We start from the raw sequence: 19,375 nt of genomic DNA on the forward strand, positions 1-19,375 counted from the left end.
GAAGTGGGGTATTTTCCTCTCCCCCCCAAAAAAAATTGTAAGCACCCAGTTGTACAATATCTAGATAAGAGACACTGTAGTGTATTACTTCGAGAGCGCTTTAAAACTCCTTTAGCACCCAGAATTGCAATTTACTTTATTAAAGTGGTAATAGGAAGGGAACATTGTTTCTATATTTTTTTAAAAAGGTAACAGAGTAATGTGGTACTACCTAGGAAGTACTGAGGTACTTAAAAATAAAATTAAATATTTAAAAAAAAAACTACATTATATTGAAGTTTAAATACAGCATAGTGCATTGCTTATTTTTTTTTATTTTAATCTTAGTCTGTGTTCTGGGTAATAAGGGGAAATATCGTGTATTACAGTATACTTAAACAAATGAATCCAAAAATGTAATGCGTACAAAATATTTAAAAAACACTGTGTCATTAAACAAATTAATAACAAAAATAGTGGTGGGTCAAATTAGAGTGACTTTCTATGTAGTTAACATTATGTGCTGAAAAAGATATTTAGTGACAGTATTTCACTAAAAACTGTAAGGTACCTCCTTCAAGATTGAAGAAAATACCCATTAGTAACCGATCCTTGGCGCCCTTTTCATCATATGGGTTCCTTCAAAACACGAAGGAAGGTTGTTGAACTCCAGTTTAGTTTGTGTTAAACTGGAAAGGAACCATTGACAGTTTAACTGGGTCACAGGGGGCTACTGTAAAGCAGTGCATATGAAATATGTGAATAAGTGCAAACAGTGAAAGATTGTGCTCTTAGTGGATTTAAAATTAGATAAACATGAGGAAAAATTATTTATTACAGACCTCAATGCTTCTAAATCAATAAAAAAGTAGTGCGATATTAGTAGTTTTAACTAATAGCTACTAATACTTTGTGGTCGACATGTTTCTGCAGATTTACCGGACCCCAGAGGTATCCACTGCATTCCTCAGGACCTCTGTCGCTACTGCTTAGGATTTGTGAGAATTAAAAAGAAACTTTTTCACCTGGGTTCTGTTGAAGAATCATTCTCCCAGCTGAATTTTCACATTCAGACATAGGCACATAGTCAAAAACAGAGAAAGACAGACAAGCAATTAGTATATATCCGATATCCAATATCTCACATTAGTTGGTATATCATATCTATAGGAAAAAAGATATATTATACAATTCTCTTTTTTATTCTGTTAATACTAGTTATACAAAGTTACCTCATAGTAATCTTTGTTCTCTCACTTACCAATTAATGCAGAGAGTAAAGCCTCACCTCACCTGGCTGACAGCGCAGGTAGTTGAAGCACCGCTCTAAGGGGGAAGAAAGACGAACAAAGACATGTCAGCCACGGCTGACTTCACAACAAGATTCCTGCTATCTCTGGTGTTTCTGTGATTTATATTCAAGGTCAAGGCAACATTTTTATTCCTCAGCACGTCGAGGAAGAACAGTTTTCTAACACACATATTCTCCTTACGTCGCTGGGGTTCAGCATGAGTTGTTTTTAATTACGTCCCATCCTTATTGCATTTGTAAAGGAGTCTTCAGGATATAGAAACATTTTTTACAAAAAAGGGACTGTTTAAGAAAGTGAAAATTCTTAGAACGCACTTGTAGTGTCTAATATTTAGCGTTTAGAGGAAGTCATTCAACCTCAAGGGCATCCATAACATTTTAACAAACGAACGCGCGTTGAGGGATAACTTATAACATGACAAACGGGCAGGCGGGCAAGGACTCACTCTCCTACCTGTCCGTCGGTACTTCCAGCGTCCCTCTGGCTGTGTGGGGAGGCGCCGGACGCGTGAGACACTACAGTATTTACTTCCTGGTAGCACGCGCCTTGCGGTATCACGTGACTACTAGTATCATGGGAAACGTAGTTTCAAGTGCTAGTTCGGCGGTAGTCGGACTTATTTTGTTGTTCTAGTCCACAATATATATTTCGATTTTTTCTGACACCATATTTATTAAAAGGAGGTTGCTTACAGCTGTTTATTCCCATTAGTGACCTCGATGTTGGAATAAATCTCACACCTACTTGAATCCACTCATGTTGTTACCTAAGTGTCCTGGGCAGTGTGGTTTTTAAGTTTTTAAGTATTTAAGTACAGACTCGGCAGAGTTCCTCTTTATTTATTTATAATCGAAAGTGTTTATACTGCGATCTCCCGAGGACGTATTTATAATGTCTTTACTTGTAGCTGAATATGCCTACTCGTGACAGACGTTGGAATGAAGCCCGCTGCTACTAAGGATCTGCTTAAGGCTGATTGTGCATCCTAATGACATAGATGCTGGGACGAAACCCCCCGTATATCAAAATCTAGCAATATGTAGAAGTCCTATATTAGAAAGCAGAGATTTTATCAATTCATAGTCAGAACTACATCCAAACATTCTAAGGACTGTATCGAGGTAGGTTCCCACAGGATATCATCGTTAGGGGTAAAAACAGGGATGATATTATACCAAAGATCTGTCAAGCCTGGGTGAAGTCCTGAAAAATGTGTATTCAGAGGGACATCCATGGGATGTCATCATTCAATCCCTCTTTGTCAGAGTTAAAAGTGTACACCCATTTTTGCTCTTTTTTAAACAGAAATTTGTTGAGATCTGTTATATGGCTTGGTATCAAAGGTTGTTCGATTACCGTCCATTTAAAGTCGTTTGGGCCATGTCCGACCTCAAGAAAGTGGTTGGTCATTTTCGTGGATTGTTTTCGACATCTGATCGTACTTTTATGTTCAGAAATGCGTGTCTTGACTCTTCTTGTGGTCATTCCTACTTATTTGGAGTCACAGGGGCAAGTTATTAAGTAAATGACATTTTGGCTGTTACAATTGGTAAAGCGCCTTTGCTCCCAGGGACGCCTGCTTCCTATATCAACAGTTGTGGATTTAGCAGTTTGGGGGCACGCAGCACAATTCCCACAGGGATGATGGCCTGTGACAGCTGGCATGTCCCAAAGGGTCCCCACTGCCCTAGGGACTACTGAGCGTGGTCTGGTATGAATCAATTGATCTTTAAGGTTTTGACCCCTTTTAAAAGCGAACAGTGGGGGGGGGGCAGAGTGTCATTGCCCGTATTCAGGATTCCCCAATGTTTTTTGATGATCTTTTGTATTTTATTGGATTGAGTGCCAAAGGTATTTACACAGGTAATGCGAGCTTCTTTGGTTTTAGGTACCGGTAGTTCTAACAAACTCTCTCGATTATTGTTGAACGCCCTCTTTTTTTTTTTGGTGTAAGAAGTTTATTGCACATTTCATAGTACTTACAGACATGTTATCGCCTACAACCTCATCAGGCCGGCCATGTGGCTGCAACATCAGCAAATTAATTGTCCATGTACACAGCCCATCAGCCGACATCCATGGGCTCGGCGGCGTTACATCAAACGTTGACTCAGTACATAGAGTAGTGCTTATGCATACAGTTATTACGCTTGTCATCTTACCCTTCTCCTTTTTCGAGTTTATCCACTCTGTAAACAGTCGAACCCAACACATAAAACTCTAAAGAAAACTTATACCCCTGTGTCACAGCATCCTTCCCCCTCTTTCAATACGGTATGTCTGCATTTCATTTCACTGATCTTGTTGTATAGCATGCTATAAGTCATCAACAGTTTCCACCGACTCATGTTCTAATAAATAGGTGCGTAAATACATCCAATAATCTCTAGGACGTAATCTGGCTGGTAACTCTTCCTCATAAGTGACTAGCATATCACGACAATATGTTAAATCTTCTAGCCAGTGTTTAGTCTTCGGTCCCATTTTGCTATTCCAATGCATCGATACCCTGCGTCTGGCCATCAACAGTGCTACCACGCAGAATTTACGCCTTTGTGCTCTCAGCTGTGGAATAATGCCTAACAAGCACATCTTGGCCTCGCATTGCAGTGACGTCCCAAGCATTTCACTAAGGGCCTGCATCACTTCCCCCCAATAGCCTGCCACCCGGCGACAATTCCACGCCAGATGTATGAAGTCAGCATTCTCCTGTCCACACCTTACGCAGCGTGCATCATCCCGTAGGCCATATCTGAATAACCTCAGCGGGGTATAGTACATTTGGTGTAGATACTTGTAGTGAATGATCCTCAGATTCCCATTGGGTGTCAGCATACCCGTAAGTAGGCATGTCGTTAACCATTCGTCATCTGTTAGCTGTGTGTCTAGTGCTGTATTCCATGTATCCCTCGCTTTCTCTGTGGTTCCTCCTACATCCCGCTGTAAGCTAGTGTACAATTTAGATACCATGTGAGAGGCCGATGGAGCGGTGAGTATTAACTGCAGGGTCGCCAGAGTCTCAGGTTCATTTGGATAGTTCGGAAAATGTTCTTTCATCGCCCTCTGCACCCTGTAGTATGTGAAGCTAAACAATAGTTTCGGGTTAGTGACATAATCCAGTTTATCTAGTGACTGAAATACCCCATCTTTGTATAAGTCGCCTAATTTATCTATCCCAGCGCATTTTAGTAGATCCATGCCAACCTTCTCCTGCGTTACTGAAAGTGCTGGATGGTGCGCTAGTGGAAGCGCAGGTGCATAAAGCGGCAAGCAGTTTGCAGCCTTTCCCATCAGTCTCCACGCTTCTGTGGTAGTGTTTACCGGGTTAATATCATGATCGTGTAGCTTAGGCCTTTTGTGTGTTAATATGCTTGTTAGTGGAATCGGGTCTGCATCACCTGCTTCCACCGCTACATGCGTCAGGAATGGTATTTCATGGTACCAGTAATGTGCGAATTGCGCTTGAGCGCACAGGTAATAAAGATAAAAATCTGGGATCTTGAAACCTCCCTGGGCAAACGGTAGTGTCATAGTGTGTAATTCAAGCCTGGCCTGTTTTCCCGCCCAGAGCAGGTTAAGCACCAATTTCGTAATGTTGCGGAAGACCTCTGCAGATGGTTTTATTGGGATATTATTAAATAAATACAGGAACTTGGGTAGTAGTACCATTTTGACTATGGCTGCTCTATCCGCCAAAGATAGCGGCAGTTTATTCCATCTGGCGACTTTTTCTTCTAAGGACACGATAGTGTTACCATAATTAGTTCGTATGACCAGGTCCGGGTCTCTATGGAACCATATCCCTAGATACTTGGTCGGTTCGTCGGACCATTCCAGAGGGTAGTCCAGTGTCGTGGGATGCGTGTTGTCTGTCAACGCTAATACTAGGGATTTAGACCAATTTATCTGCAACCCCGAGTGCTGGCCGAATTTGATATATTCTCTTAACAAGGGATTGAGGTACTGTTCTGGATTTTTAACATACAACACCATATCATCCGCATATAGCGAGATGTGTATGGGCCGTGTCGGTAGTTGTATTGCCGAATAATGATGGTGTTGACGTATTTTGCAGGCCAGAGGTTCCAGTATCAACGCAAATAACAATGGTGAAAGGGGCACCCCTGTCTGGTACCTCTACAGATCTTAATGGGGTCTGAGACATATTTGTTAATTCTTATTCGCGCTGTTAGGTTCGTGTATAACATTGTAATCCACCCCAGAAAAATGCCTGGGAAACCCATGCGTATCAGCACCGCATGTAAAAACGGCCAGTCTATGGTGTCGAACGCTTTGGCTGCGTCCAACAGCACCGCCACAGCCTTAATTTCTGGCGCCAAATAATGGGCTAGCGCGAATAGCGTTCGTGTGTTGTGCATGGTGGATCTATCCGGTATGAACCCGGATTGGTCCGGTCGTATTAACATGGGCATCAGTGGCTTAATTCTGTCTGCCAATAAGCTTGCTATTATTTTCGTGTCGACATTGATGAGTGAGAGAGGGCGATAGGAATCGCACTTATCCTCCTCTTTCCCAGGCTTCAACAGCGCAATAAGCATTGCCTCCCGCATTGATGCTGGTAGAGTCTGTGCCTCATGCGCCGCTCCATACAATCTCACTAAATGTGGGGCTAGCAAGTCCGCAAATTTTTTATAAAATTCCACCACAAACCCATCTGGCCCCGGTGCCTTGCCATTCGGCAGTCTGTTAATAGTATCTGTGACTTCTTCAACAGTGACAGGGCGAGCTAGGTATTCGCGGTGTCCATCTGCCAGCCACGCAATTTCTACGTCTTCCATATATGACAATAATTCCTCTCGCGGTATCAAGGGGCGTGCTTCATATAGTGCACCATATGTGTCCATAAATTCCTTCTTTATTCCCGTAATGTCCCTGGTGACATGTCCCTCCCGGGTTCGTATAGCCGTGATATTTTGGGACGTGCGACCTGAGCAAATCTTATCCGCTAGTGCTTTACCTGGCCTGCCTCCCTCCCCATATACTCTAGCATTTTTACGCTTGGATACATATTTAAGCTCGTCTGTTGCAAACTGGCGGTGTTCCACTAGTAATGTTTGTATGTCTCCCAACAATTTAGTATCTCCTGTTTGTGTGTATTTCTGTTCTAATTTGTGCATCTCGGTCTCACGTGTTTGCAGTTGTCGTCTAATGTCTCTCAATATGCCTGCGGAGGTACTTATGCTCACCCCGCGTATCGTGGCTTTAAATGCCTCCCACAGCAGACAAGGATCGTCCGTCGTGGGGCCATTCAGTTCAAAATATTCTACCATTGCTTTGTGTAGGGTGTCGACATATATGGTGTCTTGTAATGACGCAGCATTAAGCCTCCAAGCGAATGGTGGCGGCTCATAGTGCGGTATAGTCATCTCAACCAGCACCGGGCTATGATCCGATAATGTTCTAGGCAGGTGCTTTATAGCAGCGGCCCATGTTGTCACTTCATGCGTCCCCAGCCAGTAGTCCAGTCTGGACCAGCTATTGTGCACAGCGTTTATATGTGTCGCTACTTTCGCCTCCGGATGCTGAACCCTCCACACATCTGCCATGTTTAGGTTGGCTCATGGTCCTCATGTAAATCCTGCTGTAATACTACTTCACGGGTGGCTACTAATTTTCTTCCCCCTTCCCATGATGGAGGCAGACCCCCTCAACTTAGGCAGGGCTTTCTGATTAATGCACGTTCCCTCATCAAACACAACATTGAGTTCCATGATTTTGTTAGCGACAGGCAACCGGATTGGGTTTTTGTAACCGAGACATGGGCCTCTGACTCTTCGGGCCATGATCTTCTTCTGGCTATACCGGAAGGATATTCTCTTCATAGGTTAGATAGAGTGCGACGTAGGGGGGGGGGCTAGCAGTCCTTTATAAAACCACCCTCTCTTGCACTATCAAACCTCTGTCAATTCCCTCGGATCCCTTTGAGGCTATATACTTTTGCATTATATGTGCTTCTTCGATCTCTTTTACCGGAATTTTGGTATATAGACCCCCGGGACCCAGGGCTAATTTTTGCCCTGAACTATTCAGAATTATGGAACCCTATCTTGGGAGATCTTCCTTTACAGTCCTTGGTGATATTAACTTCCACTTAGATGATCGGTTATCCTTGGAGACATGCTCTTTGGTTAATGCCCTGGACGCAGGTGAGCTGGTCCAAAGGGTGTCCTTCCCGACGCACAAGGCGGGTCACACCCTTGACGGTGTGTTCTCTAATGATTCCAGGCTAACGGTCGGCATTCCTTTGCCGATAGTCTGGTCTGATCATCTGGCAGTACCACTATATCTGAATATGCCCAATATGGAAGGTAACTTGGTTATAACTAAGAAATGCCTTAAAAGAAATTTTGGAAACATTACGAATGAGGGACTTCTACCTTTTGTCCCGACTGTAAATAGGACATCCCAGATGAAAGTAGATGATGCAGCTCAAGAGCTGGCTGACTCTCTCTCCACAGCGGTGGATGAGCTAGCCCCTGCCTCTTTCAAGTATGTTGCGCGACAAAAACCCACTGCCCCCTGGTTTACGGAAACTCTGAGGCTACACAGACAGAAATGTAGAAGGAAGGAAAGGTGTTGGCGTAAATCCTGGGATCCATCTGACCGGGAAGTATACAGGCGCCTGATACGAGAGTACAAAAGTAGAGTCATCAAGGAGAAACAGGATTATTTTACCAACTTAATTCGTTCTCCCACTTCTTCTAAAGAGCTCTTTAAGATCGTGAACTCTCTCTGCTCTCTTCAGGCCCCTGACCCCGTGGTAGTCACACAGGAGCTTTGCAACAACATCTCGGACTTCTTTTTAAAAAAAATAGATGATATCTATTTGGCACTGCAAACTCAGAGGAGTGTCCTGAGTGAAGAGGATTCCGCTCGAGTTAGACATCTTGAAGCTGCGGTCGATAACCCTTCCCAGGTGTTTAACCACTTTTCTGAGCTCTCTCTGGAGGGGCTGGACTGCCTGCTGGATGGAATTAAATCTGCCTCTCCCTTAGATCCGGTCCCTCTGAAAGTACTTAAGGCCTGCAGGGATACTATTCTTCCTCCCATGTTGAAAATCATGAATAATGCGATGGAACATGGCATTTTCCCCGCAGCTTGGAAGAAAGCCATAGTAAAACCCCTGCTCAAGAAACCTACCCTGGACCCAGGAATGTTACAGAATTTTAGACCCATATCTCTCCTGCCGGCTCCTGCTAAGATGCTTGAAGCCCACCTAAATCGACATCTCTCTCGCTTTTTGGATGGCTCGGGATTCTTGGATGGGTCTCAGCATGGTTTTAGAAAGCTGCATAGCACTGAGTCTGCCCTGACTATGGTTACGGACAACATACGTAGGAAAGTAGACTTGGGCCATACCACCGTGCTAGTATTGTTAGATCTAACAGCAGCTTTCGATACCCTGTCTCCCATTATATTAACATCTAGGTTAAGGGAGGCAGGAGTAACAGGACCTGCCCTTAGTATCCTGAGCTCCTTCTTACTGCAAAGAGAGCAGCGTGTGATGCTGGGTGATCTCCTCTCCCCTGCTAAGCTCTTGCAATGTGGGGTGCCACAGGGGTCGGCATTGAGTCCGACCCTGTTTAATATCTACGTGGCCCCCCTTGCTAGACTTGTAAGATCTCAGGGGATGGAGGTAGTATCGTACGCTGATGACACGCAGATCATGGTCTCCCTGACCCACTCTGTGACTGTCACCGCTTCTAACTTTAGGTCCTGTATGCAACTTGTTGCAGAGTGGATGATTCTCAACTCCCTAAAGTTGAACGGTGACAAAACAGAGGTCCTGGTCTTTGGTAAAGACCAGGACATATGGTCTGGTGCCTGGTGGCCTCCATCTTTAGGCAATTGCCCTACTCCCACTCAATCGGCGAGGAACCTTGGGGTCATCTTTGATACTCGGCTTTCTATGGAAGCCCAGGTTAACAAAACTGTGGCCACCTGTTGGGGTGTTATTAGGACTCTGAAGAGGATCCTTCACTATCTCCCCCTACAGGCACGTAAGCAGGTTGTGGTTGCCCTTGTTGGCTCAAGGCTTGATTACTGTAACTCCCTCTATGCCGGAGCTAACAAGGGCCTCCTACAGCGCCTACAGGTCGTACAGAATGCGGCGGCACGGTTTGTTTTGGCCTTGCCCTGGATGTCGTCTGTGACCATGGCAAGAAAGAGTCTTCATTGGCTCCCTATCACCTCGAGAGTATCTTTTAAACTTCTGTGCCTTACATATCGTGCTCTCATGGCTGGTCCTACTGATGCTCTGGGATCTCGGCTCACTCGATATGTTCCGAGTAGGTGCCTACGCTCTTCTGAGCTTAATCACCTGGTAGTTCCTCTTTCTATGAGGGTTAGATGGGGGAGCAAGGCCTTTTCCATCCTGGCACCCCAAGTATGGAACTCACTTCCCTTTGAGATTAAGTCACAACCCTCATTGGATCTCTTTAGGAAGGCTCTAAAAACTTGGTTTTTTGTTGATGCATATCAGTAAGCTCTTTACATCCGTCGACTCAGCTAGATTATTGGTAGGCGCCTTGACGCCCATGGGGCTAAGTTGCGCATGTGTAAATCCCACTTCATTCATTCATTATGGCATCCTGTATCATCGCTCTTGCTCTGACATGTGGTTCTAGTGTGCCTGGGGTCCTATCAAGTCCGTCCCGTAGTGCTACATTAAACCCCCGCCCCCCACAGCATATGCTCTACCTGAAGGTCTGTAATGGTGTCCCACACTTTCCTAAAGAAACCTGGATCATCAATATTTGGGCCATATGTGTTAACCAGAGCCATCCGCGTTGCCGCACGGTACCCACCACTACAACACATCTGCCTTCATGATCAGTGTGTGTGTAGTCTATCTTGAAATGTACCCCTTTGCGAACTAGGATGCTAACCCCTCTGGAGTATGATGAGTAATTCGAGTTGGTAACTGATTCTGCCCATCTAGCACCCAGATTAGAAGCATTGGTGGTTGCTATGTGTGTTTCCTGCAGAAAGGCTACGTCAATATGCAATCTGTCAAAGTACGCAAACATTTGTCGGATTTTTTTGGGGTTGCCCAGGCCCCTTACATTCCACGTGATGAACGTTAAGTCATGTGATCTAGTCATGTCTGTGTTATCGGTTGATGCCCTGATATGCCGGTGTCCACCCTCATGTGCCGAGTGTCGGTATTGTGTCTCATCGCTATATGCAGAAGGTTTAGGTAGAAATGCAGTATAATAGTCATTACAATCTGTTTCAGAAATATGGAGGTCGCCATGCCTCTCAGACACAGTGGTTGGATTCTAACAACTCCCAGTCCCCCCGTCCGCCCCCCTCCCACTTCAGCTCCCAAACTGTGCCAAAGCCTTCCCTTTATAACATTCAAAACAATTATAGAACTGGTATTGGGGCGCACCCTCTCGGGGGTGGCACCAGGTATACACATCTCCATCCACATAGTGGATGTGGACAGGAGGTAACGGTCTAGTCAATATATCGCATATATGGCCTTTTTCCCCATCTTCTCCATCTCTCAAATGACCTTTTTCTTATAATTCAACACCTCCATATTATTATTGCGATTGTCATGCTTCAGTAGTACAATTCACTTACTGATAGGTGTTCTAGACTATCTTTATCAATGCAACCAGTGGGATCTTGTAGCATTTGTCAATTGTTCATCCCTGCACGGTAAACCGGAGCCCATTTAGCCCTCATTCCTCTAATTTCAGAATATCTTACCTAGGTTGGTGTCACCCAGCACCTCGCAGTCTGGACCCATCCCCCCTTCACCTAGAAGTCCCATGCATGCTCAGTGTACTCACTGCGGGTGGCATCACCTCCAGCTCAGATAGCGGGCACGGTCATGAATGTACTGCAAGGGGGTTCCCCCTATCGTGCGGTATCCGGATACAAGTATTGTCCATTGTCCCCTTATGTCCATAATGTCTGTCCGCACAAGCGCCAATCTGCAGCGTCCAATTGCGAATTCGTACTTTGGCCCGTCGCACATATTAGTTCTTAGTTCGTTCTCTCGAAGCTTCAGTCGACATCGCTAGTCTGCTCGTCTCGCTCTTGTGATTTCCTCCTTTTCCCTAGCTTCTTGATGTATTCCTGCGCCGCCTGCACCGTTGGGAGCACAACCGGTTTACCCGCATTCGTGATTTTGAGCTTTGCCGGGTAGAGCATCGCGTACTCCAATCCCAGGTCTCGCAATTTTTTCTTAACCGGGGCGAATTCTTTGCGTGCCATCTGCACTGCCATAGTGTGGTCTGGGTAGAATTCCAGTGTATTTCCGTGATGTGTGATTTTGCCCATTTCTCTGGCCAATCTGAGGACCATGTCTCGGTCCCTGTAATTTAGCATGCGGGCTATAATCATGCGCGGGGCCATCCCTGGCTTAGGTGTCGGCGCCAGTGAACGACGGGCCCTTTCGACTAGGAAGACACTTGACAGTTTTTCGGCGCCAAAGATCTCTTTCAGCAATGTCTCGATGTAGGTTTCCATTTTGCCCGTCTTGGTGGATTCTGGCAGGCCAGAAATTCGTACATTGTTGCGCCTAGACCTCGCTTCTTGGTCCTCCACCTTGGCTCGGAGGGTCTCCAACGTTTTATCAAATCCGCCACATGCTTTCAGTGCGTTCCTGGAGTCGTCTTCCACTGTAGAGATTCTCTGCTCCGCTTCTGCCAAGCGTCCGTCATGTTTTTCTATTTTGGCCGCCATACTGTCTACACGTTGCACCACATTGTCAAGTTTACCATTCATCTCCTGGAAACTTTGCTGGATAGCTCTCAAGACTGCCTCCATGCCTGTATTGTCAGTCGCGCTCTGTTCTTCCTCGAGCTCCGGGGTAGTCGCATTGTTCTTGGTCTGCTTCTTGGCTTCAAACGGTAACTTGGACTGCTGTTTATCCGGTTTACCCATATCACCTGAGCAAACTGAAGGACTATGCCTTAGCGGGCTTACTGCTGTCTGGGCACCCGTAGTTGATTGGTTCCGGCGGGCTGGTGGCCGCGCTCCCGTTTGTGCAGCAGATCTACTCATCAGGTGGAGACTCAGTTCGCGTGTTCCTTCGTGCTGCTGCCTCCTGCAAAGAAGAAAGGCAGCTTCAGTCCAGGCAATTATTTCCGGTGTTTCAGCAGATTAGCAGCGCCTGTTGGCAGATGCGTATTCAGCGTAGTGCTGTTTCGACCCAACTGCGCCTTATGTTCAGGGTGTCCTAATTGCCGCTTAGCTTCAGGGCCTTCTGAGCTGTAATAATGCAGCTGGTTCGTAGTGCAGCAGCGGTCGTATCATGAATCAACAGCTACCCAGCGCTGCCGATGTGCTCCGAAGTGTAGTGTGTCTGCAGTAGAAGTTTCACCGTTTTAGTTGTCCAGGGTCACATCTCGCGCCCTCAGCTACATCTCCGGTCGATCCTCTGTCTAGCGCTGCCACTCATGCTGATGTTCATGCCATATGTGTTATGTATCTCCCTCAATTGCCTGCACCTCTCTTTCCTCTGCCCTCCGGTCCTCTGGTGATTTAGTTCCCCCCCGTGCTGTGTGGGCCGACATGTGCTGCGTACTCCTCACTCGCTGTGTCCGCTGTGCGTTCCAGCGCCTCCGCCATTTTGGGTCCACTGGACCGCAAGTCTATTTTTGGCGTTTTCCCTGCTCCCCCGAGTTCACAGGCAGCGCGCTTACTTGTATGTCAGGGGGTCGCCTCGGCGGACCGCACACCAGGGCAGAGTGGTGCAGGGGAAGGCTGTCAGTCACCAGAGTCCGTGGCAGCTCCGATCGTCGGGCGCGGCCATTTTGTAATTCCGCTCGTCTTCGCCTCAATTGTCGCCGATATCTTCATCTGGCACCAGAATTGCGTCCCTCCAGCACGCAATCATCGTGTGGGATGCATTCCGACGGTCATTTCGATCATTTTCCCAAAGTGTACTTCGCTCAATGGGGTTCAAAGGCCGCTAGTTAACTCCCGTCCGGCGGAGCTGACTCTCTCAGCCAGCCATTCCGCAGTGCGCCCTCTAGCGCCCCCCGAACGCCCTCTTCTTTGACCTGCGTATCAGGCGCTTAGGGTATTTTTTCTCAATCAAATTACTCTCCAATTTCTGAGCATGGTCATGGAAACTTTCCTTTGTCGAGCAGTTCCTCTGTATTCTTAGAAATTGCCCGTAGGGCAAGTTGTCTCTTAAGGCTTTTGGGTGGCAACTCTCATAGCTTAACAGAGAGTTCCTCGCCATTGGTTTTCGGTAAAGCTCTGATTGCAGACCAGTAGGGGTGGCATTTATCTTGAGGTCCAAAAAAGCAAGGTGGAATTTGCTTTGTTCTACAGTGAAACGTAGAAAATCATTTCTACTGTTCAACCAACTGTGGAAGGTTGATAACTCATCCGTTGTTCCTCGCCATATGACCAAAACGTCATCAATATAACGTTTCCATAGGCGTAGAGAGTTGAAAAAAGGGTTAGTCTCTGTGAGGATGAATTCTTCTTCAAACCTGTGAACATAAAGATTTGCCAGGCTCGGGGCAAAAACGCTGCCCATACTGGTCCCCGAGACCTGTAGAAAGATGGAATTCTCAAATTGAAAGTAGTTTTCAGTCATCGCTAGATTGGCCAAAGTCATAATAAAAGAGACCGGCGTAATGACACTTAGGTAACAACATGAGTGGATTCAAGTAGGTGTGAGATTTATTCCAACATCGAGGTCACTAATGGGAATAAACAGCTGTAAGCAACCTCCTTTTAATAAATATGGTGTCAGAAAAAATCGAAATATATATTGTGGACTAGAACAACAAAATAAGTCCGACTACCGCCGAACTAGCACTTGAAACTACGTTTCCCATGATACTAGTAGTCACGTGATACCGCAAGGCGCGTGCTACCAGGAAGTAAATACTGTAGTGTCTCACGCGTCCGGCGCCTCCCCACACAGCCAGAGGGACGCTGGAAGTACCGACGGACAGGTAGGAGAGTGAGTCCTTGCCCGCCTGCCCGTTTGTCATGTTATAAGTTATCCCTCAACGCGCGTTCGTTTGTTAAAATGTTATGGATGCCCTTGAGGTTGAATGACTTCCTCTAAACGCTAAATATTAGACACTACAAGAGCGTTCTAAGAATTTTCACTTTCTTAAACAGTCCCTTTTTTGTAAAAAATGTTTCTATATCTTGAAGACTCCTTTACAAATGCAATCAGGATGGGACGTAATTAAAAACAACTCATGCTGAACCCCAGCGACGTAAGGAGAATATGTGTGTTAGAAAACTGTTCTTCCTCGACGTGCTGAGGAATAAAAATGTTGCCTTGACCTTGAATATAAATCACAGAAACACCAGAGATAGCAGGAATCTTGTTGTGAAGTTAGCCGTGGCTGACATGTCTTTGTTCGTCTTTCTTCCCCCTTAGAGCGGTGCTTCAACTACCTGCGCTGTCAGCCAGGTGAGGTGAGGCTTTACTCTCCTGCATTAATTGGTAAGTGAGAGAACAAAGATTACTATGAGATAACTTTGTATAACTAGTATTAACAGAATAAAAAAGAGAATTGTATAATATATCTTTTTTCCTATAGATATGATATACCAACTAATGTGAGATATTGGATATCGGATATATACTAATTGCTTGTCTGTCTTTCTCTGTTTTTGACTATGTGCCTATGTCCGAATGTGAAAATTCAGCTGGGAGAATGATTCTTCAACAGAACCCAGGTGAAAAAGTTTCTTTTTAATTCTCACAAATCCTAAGCAGTAGCGACAGAGGTCCTGAGGAATGCAGTGGATACCTCTGGGGTCCGGTAAATCTGCAGAAACATGTCGACCACAAAGTATTAGTAGCTATTAGTTAAAACTACTAATATTGCACTACTTTTTTATTGATTTAGAAGCATTGAGGTCTGTAATAAATAATTTTTCCTCATGTTTATCTAATTTTAAATCCACTAAGAGCACAATCTTTCACTGTTTGCACTTATTCACATATTTCATATGCACTGCTTTACAGTAGCCCCCTGTGACCCAGTTAAACTGTCAATGGTTCCTTTCCAGTTTAACACAAACTAAACTGGAGTTCAACAACCTTCCTTCGTGGTTTGAAGGAACCCATATGATGAAAAGGGCGCCAAGGATCGGTTACTGATGGGTATTTTCTTCAATCTTGAAGGAGGTACCTTACAGTTTTTAGTGAAATACTGTCACTAAATATCTTTTTCAGCACATAATGTTAACTACATAGAAAGTCACTCTAATTTGACCCACCACTATTTTTGTTATTAGTTAGTGTACCTATGGGGAGTATAGCTGTGTGTGGTCGTTAAAGATATTCCCTGAGACCCTTCTATCCCTGTCTTATTTATATTAAACAAATTAACCAAAAAATAAATGAGTATACATTTTTTTTAAAACACTGTACTATACTATATTTCCCCTTAAAACCCAGAATGCAGACTTAGTATGATCTAACCTATAATTTACACTTTACATTTTGGAAGGTTGGACTATTGTTAAGGCAACACTTAGGGGCTTGTTACAATGTCAGGTGGAAGGCCATCGAACAGCTCGCCTGTGGTGGTCCACCTGACATCTGAGGCATCGGGCCGACTACCGTATTACGATACAGGCAGTCTGACCGATGCCTGCGGGGGGAGGGAGGGTCATCTCTGCCTCCGACAGCCTGAAGGAGCCCGTTGGGGCAGCAGGCAGATCGAAATCCCCAAAATGGAGGCACTGCCTGCTCAGGCACTGCCGAGGGGATTACGATACACCTTTCTGACAGCCTTTTCAAGACAGTTCTGCCGCCATGAAAAGGCTGACGGAAAGAGTTTTTTGATGCTCCTAACATGGTCCCTGCTCCCATGGCCCCCCACTATGGGCCTTTTGAGTGCACCTTGTGGTTCCCGCCGTAAACATCCATTCATCGTGTGGCAGGCACTGCATGGTACCAGCCACACGGTGCATGGATGTTTCAAAAGTTTATTTTTCCTATTGCGGCTTGTGCTGCGGCCCGCACTTTCCGTTCGCCGTTAAGGTGATTACATTCTAATCATGGTAGAGGGACCGCCAACTCCTTGTCGTGCCACCCCGTTTCCGCTACAATGAGCGTTTGACCGACATCGTAATAAGGCCCTTAGTCTGTGCTTTAAGGGGAAATATAGTGTAGGACAGTGTACTTACGAAAATGTAAAATACAAATTAAATGTATATAAAATAAAAACAAAAATTTACTACACTATATTTACCGTTAAAACCTAGAATGCATACTAAGTGCAGTCTAAACACGATGGTACCACGGGGGTACTCCACAAACCTTTTATATAGAGAGAGAGAGAGAGAGTGTGAGAGTGTGAGAGAGAGAGAGTGTGTGTGTGTGTGTGTGTGTGTGTGTGTGTGTGTGTGTGTGTGTGTGTGTGTGTGTGTGTGTGTGTGTGTGTGTGTGTGTGTGTGTGTGTGTGTGTGTGTGTGTGTGTGTGTGTGTGTGTGTGTGTGTGTGTGTGTGTGTGTGTGTGTGTGTGTGTGTGTGTGTGTGTGTGTGTGTGTGTGTGTGTGTGTGTGTGTGTGTGTGTGTGTGTGTGTGTGTGTGTGTGTGTGTGTGTGTGTGTGTGTGTGTGTGTGTGTGTGTGTGTGTGTGTGTGTGTGTGTGTGTGTGTGTGTGTGTGTGTGTGTGTGTGTGTGTGTGTACACACGTACCTACACATAAATCAAGCTGCTGCTCGTGTGCTACTCAAAGGTGGACAACCTTGGAGCGACTATATATATATATATATTATATATATATATATATATATATATGTAACAACTTCTACATACCTTTACACAAATATAAACTATCATTCCTTCCTATACACAAAACAGTAGGAGACTATATTTACAGTTAAAAGATAGAACAAAGCTAATGTATGGTCTAAACAATAGGGCTGCTTTATACTTTTGTAAGGGCAGTTATTAACCAGTTACATTCAGTTTTGTCATCAGCATGCACCGTGGCATACTGCAACATTACAACAGTATACCACAGCCCAATAAATACCACACTCCACCCCACTCTACAACATGCCACTCTACTCTAGGACACTTCACACCACTTCACTTGATGACATGCCACTCCATGCCATTCCACTGCAGAACATGCCACACCACTCTAGGACTTGCCACTTCACTCTACACCCCACCTCTCTAAGACACTATATCAAACGCCACTCTATGAGATGCCACTCCCCTCTACTGTACGACACCCCACTTCACTCTACGCCAATCAAACTCTAGAACACATCACTGCAGTCTACCAAAGGCCACTCCATTGTACGACATGCCTCTCTACTCTACGCCACTCCACTCTACAACATCCTACTTCAGTCTAGGCCACCCCAATCTACACCCCTCTAAGACATAGTACAACATGCCACTGTATCACACGCCACTCCACTGTACGTGTCGACACTATACTCTACACCACTACACAACACTCTACTACACTGTATGTCTGTCCACTGTTTGCTACTGTACGCAACTCCACTCTGCCATGCAACTCTATTCTACTCTACAGTATACGACTCTATTCTACGCAAATCCACTTTCCACCACTACCATTCCAATTTCCACCACATCATTGCAATTTACGCCACTCCACTTTATGTCACTACGCCTCTCCATGTAACAGAATCACACTCTAGGGTACTCCACTCTATGCTCTTCCACCATATGCCACTCCACTCCACTCTACGCCACTCTCCAATATGCCACTCTACTGTACGTTACTCCAGTCTACACTATTCAACTCTAAGCCCCTCGACTGTATACCATTCTACAACATTCCACTCTGTGGCACTCCACTCTACACTATTCGACTCTACGCCACTCAACTCTACACTATTTGACTCTATGCCACTACACTGTATGCTATTCCACTGTACGCTACTACACTCTACACCACACCACTCTACTGTAAGACACTACATTTTACGACACTTTACTCCACTGTACTCTATGACAATCCACTTAACACCCCACTCTAAGATTTGAAACAATTTTTAGTAAAACATAAAAACCACTGCAGTTCAATTAAAAAAACAAAGGTTAATGATTAGTTATATCTAGGAATCCTTTATTAATTCTTTCTATACAAACCAAACTTTAACCACACAAACATTAGAAATTCTAAAGTGTTACTTATACCTTAAATGTATACTTTACACGCCATCTTCAAATTACTATAACTCGCGCTCCTCTGTACACACTGTTGGCAATTCACTTGTCATACTACATCAACTATAACTCTCCACTCCACCAAGCAAAGTGTGTTATAAATAATTTCATTAGAAATTTCATGAGTCTTGATAGGAATGCTATGATTTAACATGCTATAAGTGATGTAATATGAAAGGGTCTAAGCAATGCATGGAGAAGGCGTGAGTTATAGGTAAAGGTAATTTAGTGGTGCTAGCGAGTCATTGAACACATACATTTACATACATACAGATATATATATGTGTCTGTGTGTGTTATTTGAACAAATGAGAAGAAAATATGTTAGTTTCAAACATTTCTCTTATCCTGGTTTGCATTAATTTTGTCTGAAATACGATATGTGTCACATTAATTGTACCTGACCACTACGGCCCCTCGTGGCGGGATGCCTGGCTTTCACCTTGTGGACACCCCGCCGGGGTTTCTCACAGGGGAATACCAGGACGGGTTCCCTAAGCAAGCGCCGGGACGCTCACGGGCAGCTGTGCGCTTTACAAGTCCAACACATTTACATTTACATTTACATTTACATTTACCTGACGTTGATTTGTTTTGAAGAAATTTGCTCGATATATTGTGATTATCCCTCCTTCCTTAGGGCTACTGGGTTCTCCTGATATATGCATTTGCTCAGTAGCAATATTCTGAGAACAATATAAGAATCTAGACGGCTATACATAAACTGGATAGAAGTATGAATTCAGGATGGGGTCACTTGTCTTAATCACTCACCTTATTATGACGTGCAGTTCTAAAAAAAAAACTATTACAATTAAGTTAATAAACATATTGTGCAAAATGCTTGAAACTGTAAACATATTCAGTCACTGTATATCTATAAAAGCAAAACAAAG

General features: G+C 44.7%; 1 protein-coding gene and 1 long non-coding RNA gene across 2 annotated transcripts in view; one reads left to right on the top strand and one right to left on the bottom strand.

Moving 5' to 3' along the window:
• FBXL13 (F-box and leucine rich repeat protein 13) overlaps positions 1 to 19,375 on the bottom strand; it is a 1,354,404-nt gene that overhangs the window by 333,437 nt on the left and 1,001,592 nt on the right. The window lies entirely within an intron of this gene.
• The window catches only part of LOC144822187 (uncharacterized), a 534,981-nt gene that overhangs the window by 333,299 nt on the left and 182,307 nt on the right, over positions 1 to 19,375 (top strand). The gene's annotated exons all lie outside the window — the stretch shown is intronic.

Source organism: Lissotriton helveticus, chromosome 1_1, assembly GCF_964261635.1.
Source record: "Lissotriton helveticus chromosome 1_1, aLisHel1.1, whole genome shotgun sequence".
Lineage (NCBI taxonomy): Eukaryota > Metazoa > Chordata > Amphibia > Caudata > Salamandridae > Lissotriton > Lissotriton helveticus.